The following is a 22,248-nucleotide window of genomic DNA, read 5'->3' as shown; positions in this document are numbered from 1 at the left end:
TGTGTCCTTTCAAGTTCCCAGGGACCATCTGGTTTATTGCCCGTGAGGTCGATCAGTCTTGAGGTGTGGGGCTGACTATCTGCGTTCCATTGTGTTTGCTTCGGTAACGTCATAAATCGAACATGGAAATTCAGACCCGACGGAACGTCTTTACATCGAAGTGACGTTCTTGGTAATTTAAATGGCTGCGACAAGGAAATCCGAAATGTGCTACATTTTAAAATTATATATGCAAGAATGTCTTTGAAGCCATTTCTATGTCTTCGTTTTATCACGCTTAAACTTTCACAATTACAAATTCGCATCTGTTGTCAATACAATCGATGCATATGATATGAATTAAGTTTGCTCATACAGAGGCTGTGTGATAGGAGTGGGCGGACAGTCCTCACTTTGTTGGAGCTCTTTGGGTAGTCTCTACTGTATAATTAACGATAAAATCGTCACTGGATATTGATTGCTAACATTTTGATTTGTCCAGAAAACATAAATTCAAGTATGCGGGGTTTTTTTGCGATTGTCTGTTGGTAATACCGTGAAAGGAAGAGCTGCCTCAATTGTTGGATGACGACCGATTTGCACGTGCAGCAGGCATGTGATTCATTTGTATGAATAGCTTGGCTAATGATAAAGTGAATGTACATTATATAATTCTATTTATACAGTAGTTTAAGAAAGCTAAGAAGACTGAAATTCTTCCGTAAAATGCATACAGGCACTAGAGTCTATGGAATTATTTTGACAGATGCATTTGGTCATTCGGTGTTGGTTTTTCCATCCAAGGGAGGTAAGTGACGAAGGCGCGAATGAAATCACCACCTGGCAACGTTCAAAGGTCCGTGGCGACAGCGGTGCGAACAACAAAAGCACGTGAACAAGGAATCGTCTCAATTGCCATAACAACAGTAGACGCCTTGTCTTCTGTGCCGTGGCGAGGGTCTTCGTTGATTCAAACCATCTGTGTAGGTACTTTAGAAAATTGGCGCTAATTTAAAAACTTCCTCCCAAAGTCGCAAAGTGAAAGTTCTCTTTGATGCGTGTACGAAATGTTTAAGACATTGAAGCAGTATGGCAAGACTGGTCAACTTGATACAAAGCTAGTTTTGATGCAGACGTTAGTGATTAAGTTTAGGATAATTAGAAGGTTTTCGTAGACATTATAGTCCAATACCAATAGTTCATGCTGACGGTTGTGAAAGAACAACATGAAGACATTAATTCAAGACGCGCCTATGTCTGCGAGTTTACTGGGAGGCATGTACACCATGGCTTCATACTGATAGCAAAACTTACTTTGTTCCTTAACTTGTTTTGATCAGTATATACCACTCTGGACCCCAATGTCACCAGTGGATATCACCACTGGTACTCGCAGGTGCAGAATATGCAGCGTGATCGTGTATCCTCAGATCTAGCCGCTTCTGTAGTTTAACGGGCATAGTGTCTGCCGGAGAGAGGAAGGCTTGGGGTTCGATCCTGTCCGAATGATACCAAAAGACGCTAAACGACAGGTCGACTGGGACTCAGTATCCGAGCAGGATGCCCTCGCCATCACGTCATCACGTCATCTCGGTGGGCTGGTACTGCTGTATTAGCAGCATCCTTCCCGTCTCCCACAACAAGCTCGCGCGCGCACACACATACACGCGCACGTTTGTGCGTGGCCATATATTGTACGTGAAGTAATCATGTGCAATGATCTCGAACATGACGTTCTACCACACCTTATCTGGATCTCAACAACCAAGGCTGACTTTATTACCCCAGCTATGCTTAACCTCTGTGTACAGCTACAACAAACACACAACTGTACTAGCCCTCTAGCCCGTAACCTCTGTGTACAGCTACAACAAACACACAACTGTACTTGCCCTCTAGCCCCTAACCTCTGGCCATACGTACATCTACAATGCACACGCTTCTGTACTAGACCTTTCGTCCGTGTGTTTCATAACAGCCATGCAGCTATTGAGGTTTGATTGGCAAAGGTTGGTTAGATGGGTTTTGATGGGACAAGCGACACGGGAAATACATAATGTATAATCCGATGTTTGATCTCTTTTGCTGGATGGTTTGTTTGGTATTTAAAGCTGCTCTCAGAAATATTGTAACTGTATATCAGTGATCTGTATACAACACTGATTCTGGCGAAACAATCCAGTGATTGGTATCATGAGCATCGCTAAATACGCAGTGGGGTTACAATGACCTGCATCAGCCAACAAGTCTGTCCATTCGACCCTGTTCCTTCCTTTCACAACGAGCATAGCTTGTGTGGATGTTCACGTCTTTCCCCAAAACATTCCAACAAGATATTGTCCCAATTGACTGTGTAGAAAGTGATTTCCATCGTGGCGTATTTAAACCACATGTTTCCTGAAGTCTGTAAGTCTTTTAGTTTGGGTGGATGACTTTCTTTACAGGTATTCTGTGAAAGAGTACATATTGTGATAGTATGTGTGGATTTCACAAACTCCACCAGCGGTTGTATACGAGTATACACAGATACTTATACATGTAATTACTTTTAATTGATGCAGATTATGCCAGTGTGACACACATTTGGAAACTAACATACTTGCCCATGGTCAGGAGCTGTTCATCTGTAAAGTGAAGCTCGTCCACATCAGCAAATGAGCTACAGCAGTTGTATCACCATATCATACGACAGCGTGAATTACTCGTAAGACAGATTTCAGTCCTAGGGTCATTCCTGTATAGCCTCTCCTATGGAAAAAAAAGATGTTTTTCAAAATAATTTTCCCTTTGCAGTTTTGGAGAAATATATACGATAACCACTTTGGAACTCTTGAGTTAGAAACCCCAATTTTGGAAACTTTTACATGTTGGTATTTTTTCCAACCGTTGGAGCCATTCAGTATCTAATATGTTAGTGCAGATTATTGAAAACCTTGGTTAAGTGTCTTCAACAGTATCTTTCCTAACTTTTCAGAAAAAAATGAATAATGTAAATGAATAACTTTATGCAATGTTATAGTTCTTTTCATAATTTTAGAATTTCATTATATGTTACAATCTAATGCCAAAAGTGAAAATGTTTCTGATAAATTTGAATGACTTTTGGTCTTATCATCATGGTCATGCTTGAAGGGCCTCACAATGATTGAACAACGGAGTTCACAGATGAGCGCCTACAATCCCCCAGCGTCACAACGCGTTAGCTAATGACCCCAGTCAGTTCAGCAGATGGTCAAGTCATAAGTGGTCAATAAACGCTCATCTTGACCTCTTGCATCACCACCTTTGGGCGTTCCTATTTATAGCCAAATCCCCTAAGCCCTCTTAAAACCGAGCGTGAGTTTTATAAAGGACAAAAACTGTAAAACGGCCATCTTGTAACTGCCATCAACACACGTCCTGTTTTTGTGGAATGTGTCAAAACATACTCACAGGCACTTGACGCTGTTTTAATCTTGCTTGTTTCGTAATTGATTCATTGAATCGTCTGACTGACAGTTTTTGAATATATTTGATGCCTGCAGACAGAGGTCAAAGTTTGATTAAGAGTGTACTCAGAACGAGGGTCAAGGGTCAAGACTGAGGTTTAGATCAGTGATGAATAAAAGAATAACGGAGAACAAAGTACATTTGGCAAATTCATTGAAATGATTTGGAGAAGGGAGAAGAATTGAGTATAATCCGCCTTTGGACCAGAGATTCTTGTTTGTATCAGCCTTTTTTACAATCCCAACAGACCGTTTCACATTTTTGGTCCTGGGAATGGTTTTCGAATTCTTGATTTACAACAATCTGGTAAAAGCGTTGTTGCACTCAGAAAAGTCTGTGTTACAGTCCCTGAACCACATAATTTTCCTTATCGCCTGGCCCTCCTTGCGATGCTAAAGCCCTAAATGAAGCAAGTCTAGATTTCCACAGGACTCCTTTTTGATTTAAATGGGTATATCTGTTATTTGTTACAGTGAAAATTATATATAGTTTATTTGTCACAAAGGAAGAAAGGTGGTCAACAGAATTGTCAGTATTGTACTTTCCAACTTCTAAAATGCCTTTGGAAAAAGTAATCCGGAAAGAATAACTGCCTTAAACTTCGCTGGACACATGTCAGGTGTCAGGAAAACATGTTTTTAAAGAAACAACATCTGCTGGGTCTACTAAGTCACGTACTCACATGTGCGCGCGTAAGCACACATGCATACTCACATCTCATGTCCAGTTGCGCACACTCACAGCCACATGCTCACGTGCACCCCTTGTGCACGCGGAGGTGAGCCCCCTTCTGCCTGTCCTCTTTACTTGAGTAATCCTCATCGATTCATCCGAACGTCGAGAAAAACGGAGTGATTATATAAGACGAGAATCTGTTGAAGAGTTTTATACCCTACGCTATCGATCGTTGTTCCAATCTTCACAACACTTGATATAGTTTTACTGTCAGTTTGATTATTTGTTCCTAACTGCAATTGCTAAACATATATCGACAACACCTTCTAAACCCAGTTATACTTTTCAAAAACACAGGGAAGTGGGGTATCCTAATGGTTAAAGTTAACGCTCTTCACGCCGAAGACCCGGGTTCGATTCCCTACACGGATAGCATGTGTGAAGCAGAGTTTTGGCGTCTCCCGTGATATTTGCTGGAATATTGCTAAAAGAGACATGGAACTTTACTCACTCAATGACTTCTAAATGCTACAATGTGGGGAGGTGTGACCTTGACGAAATCGTGTTACAGAAAGGGGAAACAAAGTTCAGTGCAATTACTGCAAAGGTGTTCCTCTGACAAGTTTGTTATTGTTTGAGATTTTACATTTAGTAATCATACCGCACAACCTTCCGTCATTATTTTAGAGTGAGTGAGAATACCTTTACACCGTTTCTACTACATGGCCACCCCATGTTCACGTGGTTTTGAAATGAATATAGCATATCCCGAAAGCAAAGCAACTTGCGAAAGGGCAAATTAATCTATGAATTCGTTGATTAATATAAGTTGTGTTCTGAATGGATATGTTCAAAGACGTCCAGAAAGTATGCTACATACACCTGAGACTTGATAATTACATCACTGTCCATGACGATTGTCATTTAGCTTAAAAGGAAATGGCGGATATCACAATGTATAAATGTAATTATATTTTTTTTAAAATGAAAAATGTACTACCTACACTATTGTATTTGCCATACAGCTTGCTAATACTGAAAGGAAGAAGGATATTTTGTGCCCTGGACATGTTGATGCATTTTATTTTTCTATTTTTTTTTTTTAAGATATATTAATATCTTTATGCTTGTTGGCTCTCCACACACCACCACCGGGATTTCACTGACAGTGTCGTTAAAAAATCAGCCAGTCAATCTAATGATCACTGTGTGTCTCTGATATGTCACGTGATTGATGAAACCAGTTCGTCTTTGGACTATTTAAGCCTCATGCCGTATGGATATGTAATGCATGTGTTAAAGATCATCTTCTAACAGAGAAGCACTTGACACTCGTTCATTTCTTACTTTATGGATTTGTGCTGCAAAACGAAGCAAAAATCTCTGTTTTTGCACATGGGTTAAAACACAGAAGTGCTTGTGCAAGATTTTACAGCATCTTCTGTCACTGTTGCTGGCGTTGGTTGTTGTTGAAGGCCACGGTGTTTCAGCGCTATGACGGCGGGTAGTCAGTTAACAGCCTGGACCTGACAATCCTCTGATTGACATAATGATCATCCAGCCACTCGACTGGGACACGTCAGCGTTGTGAGGTCGTCTCCAAAAATCCAAAAAGACACTTGGGTTGCTGAAGAGGTTCACAACACGGGTACATTTTCAATAACGAGACACAAATACTGGACTTTCTACAAAAAAACGTTTGCTTAGAATAAATATGGTGTGAGGCACATCAAAAGTCACATATAGACGTAGAGCGTTCTGTGATCGCGTTCATGTGCATCGCGTTTGTTTGCTACCACAAACACCGATCTGAACAATGGGGATACGAGGGAATACACCTAAGAAGCCTGTCAGACTTGATCTGTGATCGCCTCTTACGACAAGCATAGCTAACGCTGCAAGTAGCTGAGGGACACCTGAAACCTATATCTCCACGGTTGTTAGATGGATTCTTGTGATTAAGGATCTTGTTTGTTACTTTACGCCGCACCCAGCCATATGACGGCGGTCTGTAAATAATCAAGTCTGGACCAGACATAAATGGAACAACAGCATCACCATCGACTGACGTGAGTGGGATACGAGGGCATGTGTCACCCAACCTGACCACCCGATCCACTTAGCATGGTTTGCTGGAGATCAGTCTTGACCCGGATCTTCGCGGGTACAGTTTGTATGACTATTCAGCATGTTCCGAGACGTTTTAACTGACACCGTTTATATTCTTTAGACCTAACAAGTAACCCAGCCACAGTGACTTACGATCTCATTTTATTGTTCAGGACATGCTAGCCTACGGAAGCCTAGAGGGGACATACTAACAAGCAAATAGCAAAGAAAAGAATTAATACATGACAATGCACATTGCCCTGTTGTCGCTTAGTGCTGTTTTAAATAACGTTTGATGTTTTACACAAGGGCGACATTTCAACAGTTATATATTGCACTGATGCTCCATCCAAAATCCGCAATAACTGCAATATATCCCTTCAAACTTTCTGTTTTTATTTTCCAGGTATTAACACTTGGCAGGCTGCTCACAAATGAAAATAAGTTTGGCACCACACGGTGCATCGTTCATCTTGTAGTCATAGCGTTTCATCAAGTCCATGCAGTGTTCCGAGACACTGTTTAGCTGACCTGGCGCCCAGTCACTGTAGGCGATCTCTATTGCCTCACCCTCCCAGGTCCATTTTCACCCTAGACAGAGGTCAGTGGCCCCTACGAAGTAGTAGACACCTGAGAACAGAAAGCGAGTGGAACTTAAATATGTGAGTGTGTGCCGGCGTGTGGAGAAAATGACCAGTCTTCTTACATGCTATCGAAGCGAGCAAAGGTTGGCAACGTACATATTTTTCATGTCAAAATAAAATATCGCCACCATCAAAGGTATACACCCATTTCTTCACTTGGTTGTGCTCACCCCATGTTGAGCAATTAATCACGGGAAATATTCTTTATTCAACATTCTAAGCGCAGCTCGTGGTATGTCAGACCACAGGCAAACTGTAGCGCAAAGGTGGTTGCGCAGCGTAGAGAAAATGAACAGTCTTCATATATGCGAGCAATGCGAGCAAAGGTTGGCAACGCACTTCCCTCGCTTCGGTTCAAAAAGTATTTTTCATGTCAAAATAAAATATCGCCACCATCAAAGGTACGCTCCCATTTCCTCACTAGGTTTTGCTCTCCGATTTCCAACCCCATATGTAATAATTACTTACGTGAAATATGTTTTATTCAACATTTTAAGCGCAACTCGTGGTATTCAGTTCGTTCTTCGCCTCCATTACCCCTGCCAGCTTCCGGTTGAACGGAATGAAGGAACAAGAATAAGCACAAAATAAAGCTATACCATATTGCCTAATTTCATCATAATTCTGTTGGATTGTATTTGTCTTAAGTGTCGGCGTTACTGTTAGATCTTTTGTAACATTTATTCTACAAGAAACACCCTTCTGACTTAGTGGGCGTATGAATCACGGGAGGTAACTCTTTATGTATACCATACGGAAGAATGACTTGTTCCTTCACTGCTTTGAACCGGAAGCTGGCAGGGGTAATGGAGGTGAAGAGCGGTCTGATCACAGCCAAACCGAAGCGCAAGTGGGGTTACGCAGCGTAGAGAATATGACCAGTATTCATACTTCACTCCGTCCACTCTTCTAATGACAGTGCACATCATGCAAGCCATGCATGTTAGCTCAAGCACGCACACGCACACGCACACGCACACGTCTATGTACGTCGCTATTTGAACACTAGGGCGCATTTCCCTTGGCTTGTCCTGATCAAACTACGAATTTATCAATAAAATTCTTCATCACGGAAAGGTCTCAGATTATTTCATTGTAAGAAAAGATGTGAGATGAGAAACGACAAAAGTAGATTGGAAACCTGTCTAACTTTATTCGCAAGAACATCACTTTCTGTAATATCAGAAAATCAAAAGCGGAGTTGACAGGACCTTTCCGTCTCTATCATGAACAAATCGTAATCATCACCATCAGATGGAGAAGGGCGCCATTGTACAAATCCATCTTAGTGCTAAGGTGGCCGTACCTCCCATATCTTAACATAGACTTGAGGCAGCGTTAGCACCAAGACTGGTGTGTACAACAGCAGCCGGGTAAAGGCACAGCTTGGAGCTAAACCAGTCAGGGCAGACTCGCGCCGAGTAATCCTGCCACTAAAGCTAAAGTAATGGGCTTATGTGGTATAGTTACTTTCATCCTAGACCCGTGAAGATCTCGGTTTGAATTGGTGCTCAGTAGCCTATACGTGTAACAGGCGACTAACGAGATCGGGTGGCTGACGTGCTTGAATCATGTCACCGCATTCCTACTGCGTAGATCGACGCTAATGGGTTTTTTTTCACTGGATTGTCCGATCCAGACTCAATCATTTACATACCGCCGCCATACAGCTGGAATATTGCTGAGTGCGGTGCTAAACAACAAACCAAACCTTCATCCTCACGCTAAGATCGCTTTGTGCAAGTGGTTCCACTTTAGTAGCCCTTGCATACAACCCATGTCATACTAACGTGGGGCAGTGCTCCTGATGAAATCGTGTTCCTCTTTAGTTGTAATCTTGGCAAGGTCTCCTCCAAGCAGTTTGCACTTGGACTGAAAGGAACCGTAAATGTGTCATGGTGATTTCATAAAATTTCATTGCACAGGCTTATGGTCACGTCATAACAAGAACGACAGGTTGAAAGCTCGATAAGTATCAGACAATTGAAGACAATTTGTTACCGCCCGTTATGCACTGATTGATAATCCGAGCAAGTAGCATACATGTTTATCCAGTTCCAACAGATAGAGGGGGTTATATACACTAGATACATACCTTCTGGCAGACAATTTGTCTAACGTTTTAGAGGTACTGTACGTCACGCCAAGTGGGGACGTCGGGTTAGTCAACTAGTTAAAGTCTTCACTTAGGTCTCGCTTAAGACCCGGGTTCGACTCCCATCAATGTCTGAAGCCAAATTTAAAATTTAATTTTTGTGTGCTATTACTGCCACATTGTCATAACAGTGTCCCACTTTATGATTTTGTTCATTCTGTCACCCAATGTCGCGGCTGTTCCAGTCCTTGTGTACAAGTGGTTTCTTTGTTGTTTCAGTTCCTCTACGCGTGACGTAATCAACGTTCACTAACTCATCGAACATTTACTGAATCCGAAATGGAAATCTTACTCGGGCAGGGTCGTATGTTCCGGTGATTGTTGAGAACTGGTAGCAGGAAGGCCCGTGTCTCACAAAGTTCGGGGGGGGGGGGGGGGGGGGGCATTTCAGGCCAGTACAAACAAACAAGGGTGAATAATTCATTGAACTGCCCAGCAAGAGGAAGCAAATGCACGCCTAATTCTCCAGTCTGTCAACCGTCGAACTGCAACCTCTGGAGACATCAGCTACACCTGCCTTGAGACACTCATTGTTATCATGCACGTGATATCACTGGCAGTGTCCGTCAGTTACACCATAGTCCAATAACTGTCTCTTCTTGTTTGATTCGGCATAACACCTGGATACATATTGTCTTTTGACAGGACACCCGTGTTAGAACGGCTCTGTAGCGTGCTTGTTTTAAGAGGCGACTAGCGGGATCGGATGGCCAGGTTCTCTGACTTGGAGGGCACGTCTTCGTATCCCACTTCTGTAGATCGTGGGGTTAAAACGACGAACCGGGTTCGATTCCCACATGGGGACAATGAGCCTATTTCTGGGCTTCCCCGCCGTGACATTGCTAAAAGTGACATTTCTAAAAGCTAGGTAAAACCACATTCACTCTCTCACTTATTTGCTCATTGCCGCCATACAGCTGGAATATTGATGAATGTGGCAAACGAAGCTTTTTGACATGGCGGGATACATAGACAAGATAAGCACTTGAATGCACAATACTACTGCACAGTGTCTGTTTGAAAGTGGTCAAATGCAACATTCGTTACGTTTGAGGTAACACCCAGATTATAGTGTTTGCTTGACTGAGTTTCATCCGGCATTTCACGGAATGAGCGACGTAATCTACCGGGCCCTGCCCAACCATGTCAATCTGACAACAGATGACAGACTTTGTGTACCTCTGGCACGGCTCCCATGGGCAAAGCAATGAATGTATTTTAGAAAACGGTCAAACTTAGGGAACGTATGGTATATTTGGAATTACACTTTCCCACTCTCAAAGACTCGGACAAAACTGAACTCAAAATTTCTGGCATCTTTGCTTTACTGTCAAAATGTATTCCCAAATATAACGTGTTTAATATTAGTACAATACAAGTACAACACCTTGCACTGACAGGCATGTACAGAACGTCATAGCGGCCAGCAGGGAGATGCCGTTTTTGGTCATTGTGTAGCTGTCCTTCGGGTGATACCGCTCCAACAGTTGTTTATATCCATGTCAGGTGTGGTGGTATCAGATGTTCTTTGAGAGCAGAGTAGCGGTATAAATCAGTGCAGTGGGTAGGTGGTGTGTCACACGTATTAACATGGATTAAAAGGACAAATTATGTTCACCACGAATTGAACCACGATTGTGGGGAGATAGAACTGAACACATACACTACAGACAAAAAGTATACTAACGCCCGAAACACTGATAATCATATATACTAGCCACATAAAGAAACTGTGCATTGTGAAAGTATTATCCCACTTGATAAGTACGATAACAATGTCAAAGGAACATATCTACTTTAATGTAGGGATCAAGAGACCATAACAGGTCGGGAGAATTTCAATTGAAATGTAAATCACATTGACGCCATGAGTCCACAAGCGAGAAAGGGGTCAAACGACCATGTCACATGCTCAATAATGCCTCCATCGGCATTGAGAACAACAGTGCATCGATGACGCATAGAGCACATCAGACGTGCAAGGAAGGCTTGTGGGCCACGTGTGTCGACTAGTAACCACGTGTGTCGACTAGTAGCCACGTGTGTCGACTAGCAGCGACGTGGTTACTGTTTAAGTTACCCTGTGTCATGCAGTTTCTAAAAGTCTTCGTTCTTCTACGTCGTTTTCTTAAATCAGTTTTGCTGTAACTCACAAACAATTTATACCCCAATATGCTTAGCGCATTCACGGCACGTGAACATGCCACCACAGCTTTGGAAATATTGAGTGAAGCACGTGCGTTACACGTGCATTCCAGTTAGTCACGGGTTTGGGTGCCTGTCTGGACCACGTTGTTTTCAAAATTGTCCTCGCATTTTGGCTGAGCTCAGGTGTTCTGTGTATATATTAGTGCATGAACAGGTGGTGGACACATGAGCCGTGTGCTATCATAGTTGTCACGTGGCACCGTGTACTGTTCCATGAAGACATGGGTGTCATGTGACACCACATACCATACAGACATAGGTGTCATGTGACACCACATACCATAAAGACATAGGTGTCATATGACACCACATACCATAAAGACATAGGTGTCATGTGACACGGTGTATTACGATCAGGCGAGTTTGGCGAGTATATGGCATTTACATGTGTTTAACTATAGTATTGAAAATGGGGATATTTGAGAAACAAACAACTATTGGTATTTCAGATCCAGTAGCTCAGCAGGGGATTACATTTTAAACAAGTTCTTTTATAATATTGTATATTCTCATATTGAAATAGTCCAATACAAGTCAAGTATGGATCACCAGCCACGAAAATCAACGTTCAACAATTTCAGTACGCATCTACTAAATCACTGAAACATTATTATTTTATACATCTATATGGAGGTGAATCACATGCAGTCAACACCAAATTGCACTACAAATATTGGGTTATGCATTTTATTGGTCTGTACTTCGGGCTCCATGTGGAGGGTAGGTCTGCACCATATGTACCTCGCATCTCTAATACTGATATGCCAACTGCTCAGAGTGTGTACATATCTTATCTGTTCCTGGCCATTTATGGTTTCGTTTGGCTGAATGTATGGTGATGTTTATTAACGCCAGTGGCAGTCAATATCGAAAGAGGATCTCATCTCCACACACAATGTTTGGGGCTATCGCGTGGGACACAGGTGGTGTGTGTGTCTGTGTTCGCGTGTGTGGATGTTTGTCTGTATATAGCCAAGGTGGAACACACAACCCAGGCTTTATTCACTTGTAGATTGTTTAACTAAATGTGTCTGTATATAGTCAAGGTGGGTCCCTCAATCCTGTATCGCCTTCACACATTGTACCCATGTGTGGAATCGAACCTGGGCCTTCGGTTTGAGGTAGTGTAGATGAATCGGCCCAGGATGTATCTAGTCTCGACTATTCAGTCCTTAGTGTGCGTGTGTATAAATCTGATAACAATCATCACACCATGCTTTTACATGGATAACATACGCTTTTTTTGGTGAGAAAATGTGTTTATTCCTTTCGAGAACATACAGTTACTAGTTGAGAGAGCACAGTTACTAGCTGAGAGAACCGAAGTACTGGTTGAGAGAGCACAGAGGTATTAGTTACGAGAACATACACATACTAGTTGCAGAACATATAGTTACTAGTTGCGAGAACATAGAGTTACTAGTTGCAGAACATAGAGTTACTAGTTGCGAGAACATAGAGTTCCGAAAAATGCAGTTATATGCTGTGAGAACAGTTATTACATGCCAGAACCAACTCATACAGGCTGCGGTAACACAGCTAACTATTTGTGAATAAAAGTATTTATAAGAATTTATAAACAGCTAATACAAACAAAGGCAAATCTGCTACACATAATTTCAAAATGCTCACACACGTTTAAAAACACTACACATACGTGCAAAAAACACTACACACACGTGCAAAAACACTACACACACGTGCAAAAACACTACACACACGCGTAAATTCACTATACACAGTTGTGAAACTACTACGCACACGTGTAAGCATCACAGCACACACACGTAAATCTGCGTTATACAAGAGTTAGCCCACAGCATACAAGTGAACATCTTTAACACGCAATTGTAAATAATAATTGGATCCAACGCAATGTTGTTTTGTGGCGTCACATTGTTACCCTGGCGGAATTCTTTCAAAGCTGCCATTACGCGCTAAACGCAACCATATAGGTCCGCAGATCCGCTTCTCAGGTGCCCTAAAATACAGGTGGGTGGTCTGAGTGTAGTGTGAAGGAAGTGCCTTGACAGGGACAGCACACAGGATGAGTCCCAGGGTCACACATGTTTGGTGTCTCCACAGGGATTCGAACCTGGGCCTTTGGTATCGGAGGCCAGCATGCTAAACTCTACACCACTGAGTTCTACATAAATATACCCCACAAAGGTGTAAACCTATGTCACACACATGTAAGTCTGCTACACACAAATGTAAAGCTGTTGCACACAAACGGAAATCAACGTCACACAAATGTGCATCTACTACACACAAATGTACATCTACTACACACAAATGTACATCTACTACACACAAATGTACGTCTACCACACACAAATGTACGTCTACTACACACAAATGTACATCTACTACACACAAATGTACATCTACTACACACAAATGTACATCTACTACACACAAATGTACGTCTACTACACACAAATGTACGTCTACTACACACAAATGTACGTCTACTACACACAAATGTACATCTACTACACACAAATGTACATCTACTACACACAAATGTACATCTACTACACACAAATGTACATCTACTAATGTACATCTACTACACACAAATGTACGTCTACTACACACAAATGTACGTCTACTACACACAAATGTACGTCTACTACACACAAATGTACATCTACTACACACAAATGTACATCTACTACACACAAATGTACATCTACTACACACAAATGTACGTCTACTACACACAAATGTACATCTACTAATGTACATCTACTACACACAAATGTACGTCTACTACACACAAATGTACATCTACTACACACAAATGTACATCTACTACACACAAATGTACATCTACTACACACAAATGTACATCTACTAATGTACATCTACTACACACAAATGTACATCTACTACACACAAATGTACATCTACTAATGTACATCTACTACACACAAATGTACATCTACTACACACAAATGTACATCTACTACACACAAATGTACGTCTACTACACACAAATGTACATCTACTACACACAAATGTACATCTACTACACACAAATGTACGTCTACTACACACAAATGTACATCTACTAATGTACATCTACTACACACAAATGTACGTCTACTACACACAAATGTACATCTACTACACACAAATGTACATCTACTACACACAAATGTACATCTACTACACACAAATGTACATCTACTAATGTACATCTACTACACACAAATGTACATCTACTACACACAAATGTACATCTACTACACACAAATGTACATCTACTAGTGTACATCTACTACACACAAATGTACGTCTACTACACACAAATGTACATCTACTAATGTACATCTACTACACACAAATGTGCATCTACTACACACAAATGTACATCTACTACACACAAATGTACATCTACTACACACAAATGTACATCTACTACACACAAATGTACATCTACTACACACAAATGTACATCTACTACACACAAATGTACATCTACTAATGTACATCTACTACACACAAATGTACGTCTACTACACACAAATGTACATCTACTAATGTACATCTACTACACACAAATGTACATCTACTACACACAAATGTACATCTACTACACACAAATGTACATCTACTAATGTACATCTACTACACACAAATGTACGTCTACTACACACAAATGTACATCTACTAATGTACATCTACTACACACAAATGTGCATCTACTACACACAAATGTACATCTACTACACACAAATGTACATCTACTACACACAAATGTACATCTACTAATGTACATCTACTACACACAAATGTACATCTACTACACACAAATGTACATCTACTAATGTACATCTACTACACACAAATGTACGTCTACTACACACAAATGTACATCTACTACACACAAATGTACATCTACTACACACAAATGTACATCTACTACACACAAATGTACGTCTACTACACACAAATGTACGTCTACTACACACAAATGTACGTCTACTACACACAAATGTACATCTACTACACACAAATGTACATCTACTACACACAAATGTACATCTACTACACACAATTGTTACACAAGAGTGTAAATCTACGTCACAATAGTGAATCTACTACATACAAGGATAAATCTACTATACACAAATGAAAATCTACGTCAAATCAAGTCTGTATCATTGCTTGAAATATAGAAACTCTATTTTCACGGATGTGAACCCAAAGCTAAAATGTTCACATGGCATTTAAAAGATTTACTACATTGTCTTATCAAAGGACTAAACAGAGTGCTTAAAATAAATGTCATATCATATCTGAAAATAGAGTGTTTACATGCCACTGTAAAATATAGTCGAACACATGCTTCCTCTGGGAAAGAATTGGTGTCTTCTCTCCCCTCCATCTGAGCAGACTCAGGGTGTCGTTATTAAAGGGGCACTGATGCGGAGCAAGTTCCGTGGACTGGTGGTTTCTTTTGTTATTGCTCTTCTCCCGTGAGTACCCGAATGATATCCCAGAATTCGTGACTGGTCAATGATCTCTGCTGCGCCTCCCATATGCTTGAAAACGGTATAAGAATCCATACCGAAACGTCGCCATTGTGAAAATAAAGAAGTTGATCATCCATACAACTTGTTCCTTCACCTTTAGCTCAGCAACTTCTAAAATGCCTCTAAAACAGAAAATAAGACATTTTAGTTCTTCCGAAAACATGCATTTTACCTAAATATGAATGTATTTGAGAAATAGTTTGCACTGATTTGCATGAGCTGTTTCGTCCAACTTTCCAGTAAACTAATGCCTTTTAACATATTTTTGTCAGTTTTTTTTTGTCAGTAATTCATACAGACAGGAGGGTAACGTTTTTTCGCGTACACGGAAAACATTGCCTTGTTACACGTCTGCTGTGTATACGAGACTCATCTATGAGGTACACATGTGATTAACACAAGCAAAATACTCTTGGGTAATACCATAGTATTATCCAGGTGAATCAAACATTAATCCAACTATCTGGCAGTATTGTGGGAGGTCGGCAGCATTATCACATATCCAGTTATGGTATAATCATTCATTGTTACGTCTCGGTAAGATCGACCCATGGTCACGATTCAGTGAATCGATGCAAAGTCTTCACATTGTTGTATATCCCGATATGATACTTCCAGTGAGCCACGATACAGCGATGTTAAGCTTTGAATATTGCCAAATCGGGATACCTGTCAAGAAAAAAGACCTAGTTTTGTTTCAGAAATAAAATATATGATTACTTATTTGCTTAATAAGCAAACGTTTTCTCGGAACTTCTTGTGTCAACCGTCAGACACAGCATTTGCATGTTATAAAAATTCACAAGTCCGTGTATAAAAATAATTATCTGTTTCCGAATGATCCCTGAACAACGCTCTTGGAATTTGACGAAAAACTCTAAAATGTGTTTTGTTTTTTTCTTAAGATGTTTTACAGTTGCTGTTTAGATTTAAAATGTCAGTATCGCGTGACGAATCGTATCGCCACCTTTGTATCGGGATTCGTATCGTATCGCAGCCTCGGTGTACAACACCTTGTGACAATATATCGTCGTGACTATGGTATAAATATCGAGATATCACAGGTTGTATGCCAATACCAGCACTAATATCCAGTATTTGTTGCTCCTGGAAGTTTTTGCTTCCGGTGAACGCTGGGGACGTCTTACTAATTCTTACTACTGAAATTTAGTTGTTGTTTTCTTGTCTGCAGAAGCTCCTCTCCTGATTCGTTTTATGGTTTCTGCACAATCGCTTTTTTTTTGAAGATTATTAAACCTTACGTATGGTGGCTGATTCGGGCCATCGCTTTATCGCCCTGTAAAATCAAGGCGACATTGCGACAAAGCGATAGCACGACACGACATTGCGATACGCCGACACGATATAGCGATATTGCGATACGGCCAGAAAACGAAATAGCGAAAACCTGACACGATATAGCGATAACACGACACGAAATGGCGATATCACGACACGAAATGGCGATAACAAGACACGAAATGGCGATAACCCGACACGAAATGGCGATATCACGACACGAAATGGTGATATCCCGACACGAAATGGCGATAAAACTGGGCGACATTGCGATATGGCGATAACGCGAAAAGGCGACATTGCAATATAGAGACACGATATGGCGATACAGCGACATTGCGACATAGCGATACAGCGACATTGCGATATTGCGATATTGCTTCCTTTCCATTGATTCAGTTTTAGAATCTGATAGGTGGAGTATGTGAGATAAACGCATTTGTAAAACCATCCAGTTTACAGAAATAGCTATAGCTCATCCAAAAGCACGATGAGTGATGACATATTTCAAACTGTGATAGTTGTGCAGGCCATGGTCATGCGAACTTTGTAGGCTATAGGATTTATCCAGAAGGGATTTGGCATCATACCGTGCCTTTTTTTCTTCTTTACGAAATGAAAATATGATCATAAAGAAAAGTTGTAGAAGACTTTTTATTCTTGTATCTATAAATAAGAAAATATTACATTGTACACTGAATTAATTTCAGTAAGTATAGTAAGTCACTCTCAGAATTTAAAGAATTTAAAGCAAAATATATTTGACGCCGAATACAGTATTGTGGACCCACTGATGACCTTCAGCGTTTGAGGAGACATCCCAATTGAACAGTCCGAGATACAATATTACACATGATTAGATTAAACAATTTGATACAAAATTGGATGGAATGGTTTGTTGAGGCTAGAGCAATAGAATTTTACTGGAAAGGTACATGTACGGGGATGTAAATGTTTTTGGGGTGAAACATCTAGTTAACAAAATACAATGTATATGATTAATGCACGTGGGTTTCAATCTATCTCTACAGATATTTATAGATTAAGAAAGTGTAGGTCTTGTAGTTGTTATAGCATGATCCCTCTGGTAAACGATTTGGAAACAAACAGATAAAAACATGTTTGTTTGTTTGTTTGCTTGCTTTCTGACCATGTATTTGAATGGTGGGGTGGTTATTACTATTTAAAACGTACCTCTTATGTCTTACCATCTGTGTAACTGCGGCGTCGTATTACCACTAACTAAAGAATAATGGAACAACGTCGACTCATTGTTCCATACATAAGGACAAAAAATATTACACTAAATGTAGAAATGTTTGAGATATTTACCGATTTTCCCTAATAGACATTAGCAGGGTTGGGTGTTACCAAAATGATCGTATACCGATGTTTTGTGATATACTTTGGCGTACTGCAATATGTATTGCAATACATTGTGAAAGTGGAACACATGGTTTAAGGTCATGAAATTACTGTTTCATTTCTTTTGAAACAATGCCACTAGCCAGTTAGGAATCAGGTGTGATTGTAGGAGAGATCAAATGAACATGTTTCTGAATGCTTTGCTTCAATGTTTGGAACTCGAGAAAAAGCGTCTGCAGCAGGGTCCACCATTTCGGTTTGTTTATCCCCACAACAAGTGCCCCACCAATCTATTTTCTTTAATTCACATGGTTTAAAATTCATGCTAGTACAATCACATGACCAATAAACATTTTCGAAACTAAAAATATGCGGTTTAAACAGTATTTATTCAAAAAAAGAAAAGACATCAGAAAGACAACAGAGAACCCACAAAAAGGAATGGCAAACAGATCGAACAAGGCCTGTATGGATGCCTCTCCCAAGAGACAACAGCTTAAACGAATTAAACACGATTAAGAGATTGTAAAAGGATGTATAATTCAATGAGTCAATTTTCAAAACCAAGAAAACGAGTTTATGTGTTATTTAACCATACGTTTGGAGTTGAATTATGAAATGATAAATGGATGTAAGAAGTAATTCTGCATGAATATTGGATACGTTATCTTTGCCACAGATTATTTCTTCAACAGAGAATCTATTGCAGTAGAAGTACTGGTTATATTATGTCTGATGTGACGAAATACAGGGCAGAAAGTGAAGTACAGGGTAAAATAAATAAATAAATAAATAAATAAATAAATAAATAAATAAATAAATAAATAAATAAATAAATAAATAAATAAATAAACATGAGATATTACTAGAATGCACACGTAAACCACGTTCTTCATCCAGTATGTACCAGTCGGCGGCAGGATGATGTGCTGTGAACGTGCCTAGCACATTGAGGTATACTAGTATATTTCAAAATTGCACTTTGTGCATTATGAACTGAGAAAAATCATGACATTAGTACTAAACATTAACTTGACACGGCAAGACGTAGACTTTCGGAAAACGGGAAATCAGCTTCATCCTTTTGTGCACATTACCATGGCCACACATAATTTTAACTGTTTGTTTCCAAATCGTCTTCCAGAGGCATCATGCAATAACAACTACAAGACCCAGACTTTCTTAATCTATAAATGTCTGTAGAGATAGACTGAAACCCATGAACATTAATCATGTAAATTATTTTTTATTAACCAGATGTTTAATCCCATACTCCACGTATTAGATTCTAAAAGTGAATAAATTTATCTATGGTGGCTGATTCGGGCCATCGCTTTATCGCCCTGTAAAATCAAGGCGACATTGCGACAAAGCGATAGCACGACACGACATTGCGATACGCCGACACGATATAGCGATATTGCGATACGGCCAGAAAACGAAATAGCGAAAACCCGACACGATATAGCGATAACACGACACGAAATGGCGATATCACGACACGAAATGGCGATAACAAGACACGAAATGGCGATAACTAGACACGAAATGGCGATATCACGACACGAAATGGCGATATTACAACACGAAATGGCGATAAAACTGGGCGACATTGCGATATGGCGATAACGCGAAAAGGCGACATTGCGATATAGAGACACGATATGGCGATACAGCGATATTGCGACATAGCGATACAGCGACATTGCGATATTGCTTCCTTTCCATTTATGAAATATGGAAAAGCGGGTAAGCTGATTCAGTTTTAGAATCTGATAGGTGGAGTGTGTGAGATAAACGCATTAAATTTTGTAAAACCATCCAGTTTTACAGACATAGCTATAGCTCATCCAAAAGCACGATGAGTGATGACATATTTCAAACTGTGAGAGTTGTGCAGGCCATGGTCATGCGAACTTTGTAGGCTATAGGGGTTCACCAGAACGGATTTGGCAATCATACTGTGCCTTTTTTCTTCTTTACGAAATGAAAATATGATCATAAAGAAAAGTTTTTATTCTTGTATCTATAAATAAGAAAATATTACATTGTACACTGAATTAATTTCAGTAAGTATAGTAAGTCACTCTCAGAATTTAACGAATTTAAAGCAAAATATATTTGACGCCGAATACAGTATTGTAGACCCACTGATGACCTTCAGCGTTTGAGGAGACATCCCAATTAAACAGTCCGAGATACAATATTACACATGATTAGATTAAACAATTTAATACAAAATTGGGTGGAATTGACTTTATTTTAGGTTTGTTGAGGCTAGAGCAATAGAATTTTACTGGAAAGGTACATGTACGGGGATGTAAATGTTTTTGGGGTGAAACATCTAGTTAATAAAATACAATGTATATGATTAATGCACATGGGTTTCAATCTATCTCTACAGATATTTATAGATTAAGAAAGTGTAGGTCTTGTAGTTGTTATAGCATGATCCCCCTGGTAAACGATTTGGAAACAAACGGATAAAAACATGTATGTTTGTTTGTTTGCTTTCTGACCATGTCAATGTTGTATTTGAATGGTTGGGTGGTTATTACTATTACAACGTCGACACATTGTTCCATACATAAGGGCAAAAAATATTACAGTAAATGTAGAAATGTTTGAGACATTTACCGATTTTCTCTAAATAGTCATTAGCAGGGTTGGGTGTTACCAAAATGTTCGTATTGCGATGTTTTGTGATATACGTTGACGTACTGCAATATGTATTGCAATACATTGTGAAAGTGGAACACATGGTTTAAGGTCATGAAATTACAGTTTAATTTCTTTTGAAACAATGCCACTAGCCAGTTAGGAATCAGGTGTGATTGTAGGAGAGATCAAATGAACATGTTTCTGAATGCTTTGCTCTAATGTTTGGAACTCGAGAAAAAGTGTCTGCAGCAGGGTTTGTTTATCCCCAGAACAAGTGCCCTACCAATCTATTTTCTTTAATTCACATGGTTTAAAATTCATGCTAGTACAATCACATGACCAATAAACATTTTCGAAACTAAAAATATGCGGTTTAAACAGTATTTATTCAAAAAAAAGAAAAGACATCAGAAAGACAACAGAGAACCCACAAAAAGGACTGGCAAACAGATCGAACAAGGCCTGTTCCCAAAAGAAAACAGCTTAAACGAATTAAACACGATTAAAAGATTGTAAAAGGATGTATAATTCAATTAGGCAATTTTCAAAACCAAGAAAACGAGTTTATGTGTTATTTAACCATACGTTTGGAGTTGAATTATGAAATGATAAATGGATGTAAAAAGTAATTCTGCATGAATATTGGATACGTTATCTTTGCCACAGATTATTTCTTCAACAGAGAATCTATTGCGGTAGAAGTACTGGTTATATTATGTCTGATGTGACGAAATACAGGGCAGAAAGTGAAGTACAGGGTATCTTCTGTTAAAAAGCCACATTGGTATGAACTGTTTTCTTTTTATGTCTTTCGAAATGGTATAAGTTTAAAACACTACACAAAGTCTCAGTTTGGACATGATAATTTGGAAAAAGCGCGTAGCAATAATTAAAGTATTTATAGCTCTGAAAATGAGAGTGTAATAAGTAAGATATAATTTAAATTTAGACAATAACTCTGCCGATTTACATATTCGTCCAGATTATTGTAGCCTTGTATGACTAATGGAAGAAGAGAGTGTTATAGTGTTAAACTCGTCCAGTTGTTATTGTTCTGGCTGTCTTGAGTATCTTTGGCATTATGAAGGCAATAGTGAGTATTTTTGCCCACTTCTTGTGG

The 22,248-nt window shown here is 39.7% G+C and overlaps 1 pseudogene; it reads right to left on the bottom strand.

The window, feature by feature from the left end:
• Nucleotides 1–6,661: 6,661 nt before the first annotated feature.
• Nucleotides 6,662–10,502, bottom strand: LOC137256607 (perlucin-like; annotated as a pseudogene).
• Nucleotides 10,503–22,248: the final 11,746 nt, after the last annotated feature.

This window comes from Haliotis asinina, chromosome 1 (assembly GCF_037392515.1).
Source record: "Haliotis asinina isolate JCU_RB_2024 chromosome 1, JCU_Hal_asi_v2, whole genome shotgun sequence".
NCBI classification, from domain to species: domain Eukaryota; kingdom Metazoa; phylum Mollusca; class Gastropoda; order Lepetellida; family Haliotidae; genus Haliotis; species Haliotis asinina.
The sequence above is the reverse complement of the archived record's forward strand: the minus strand, read 5'-3'. Positions and strand labels throughout refer to the sequence as shown.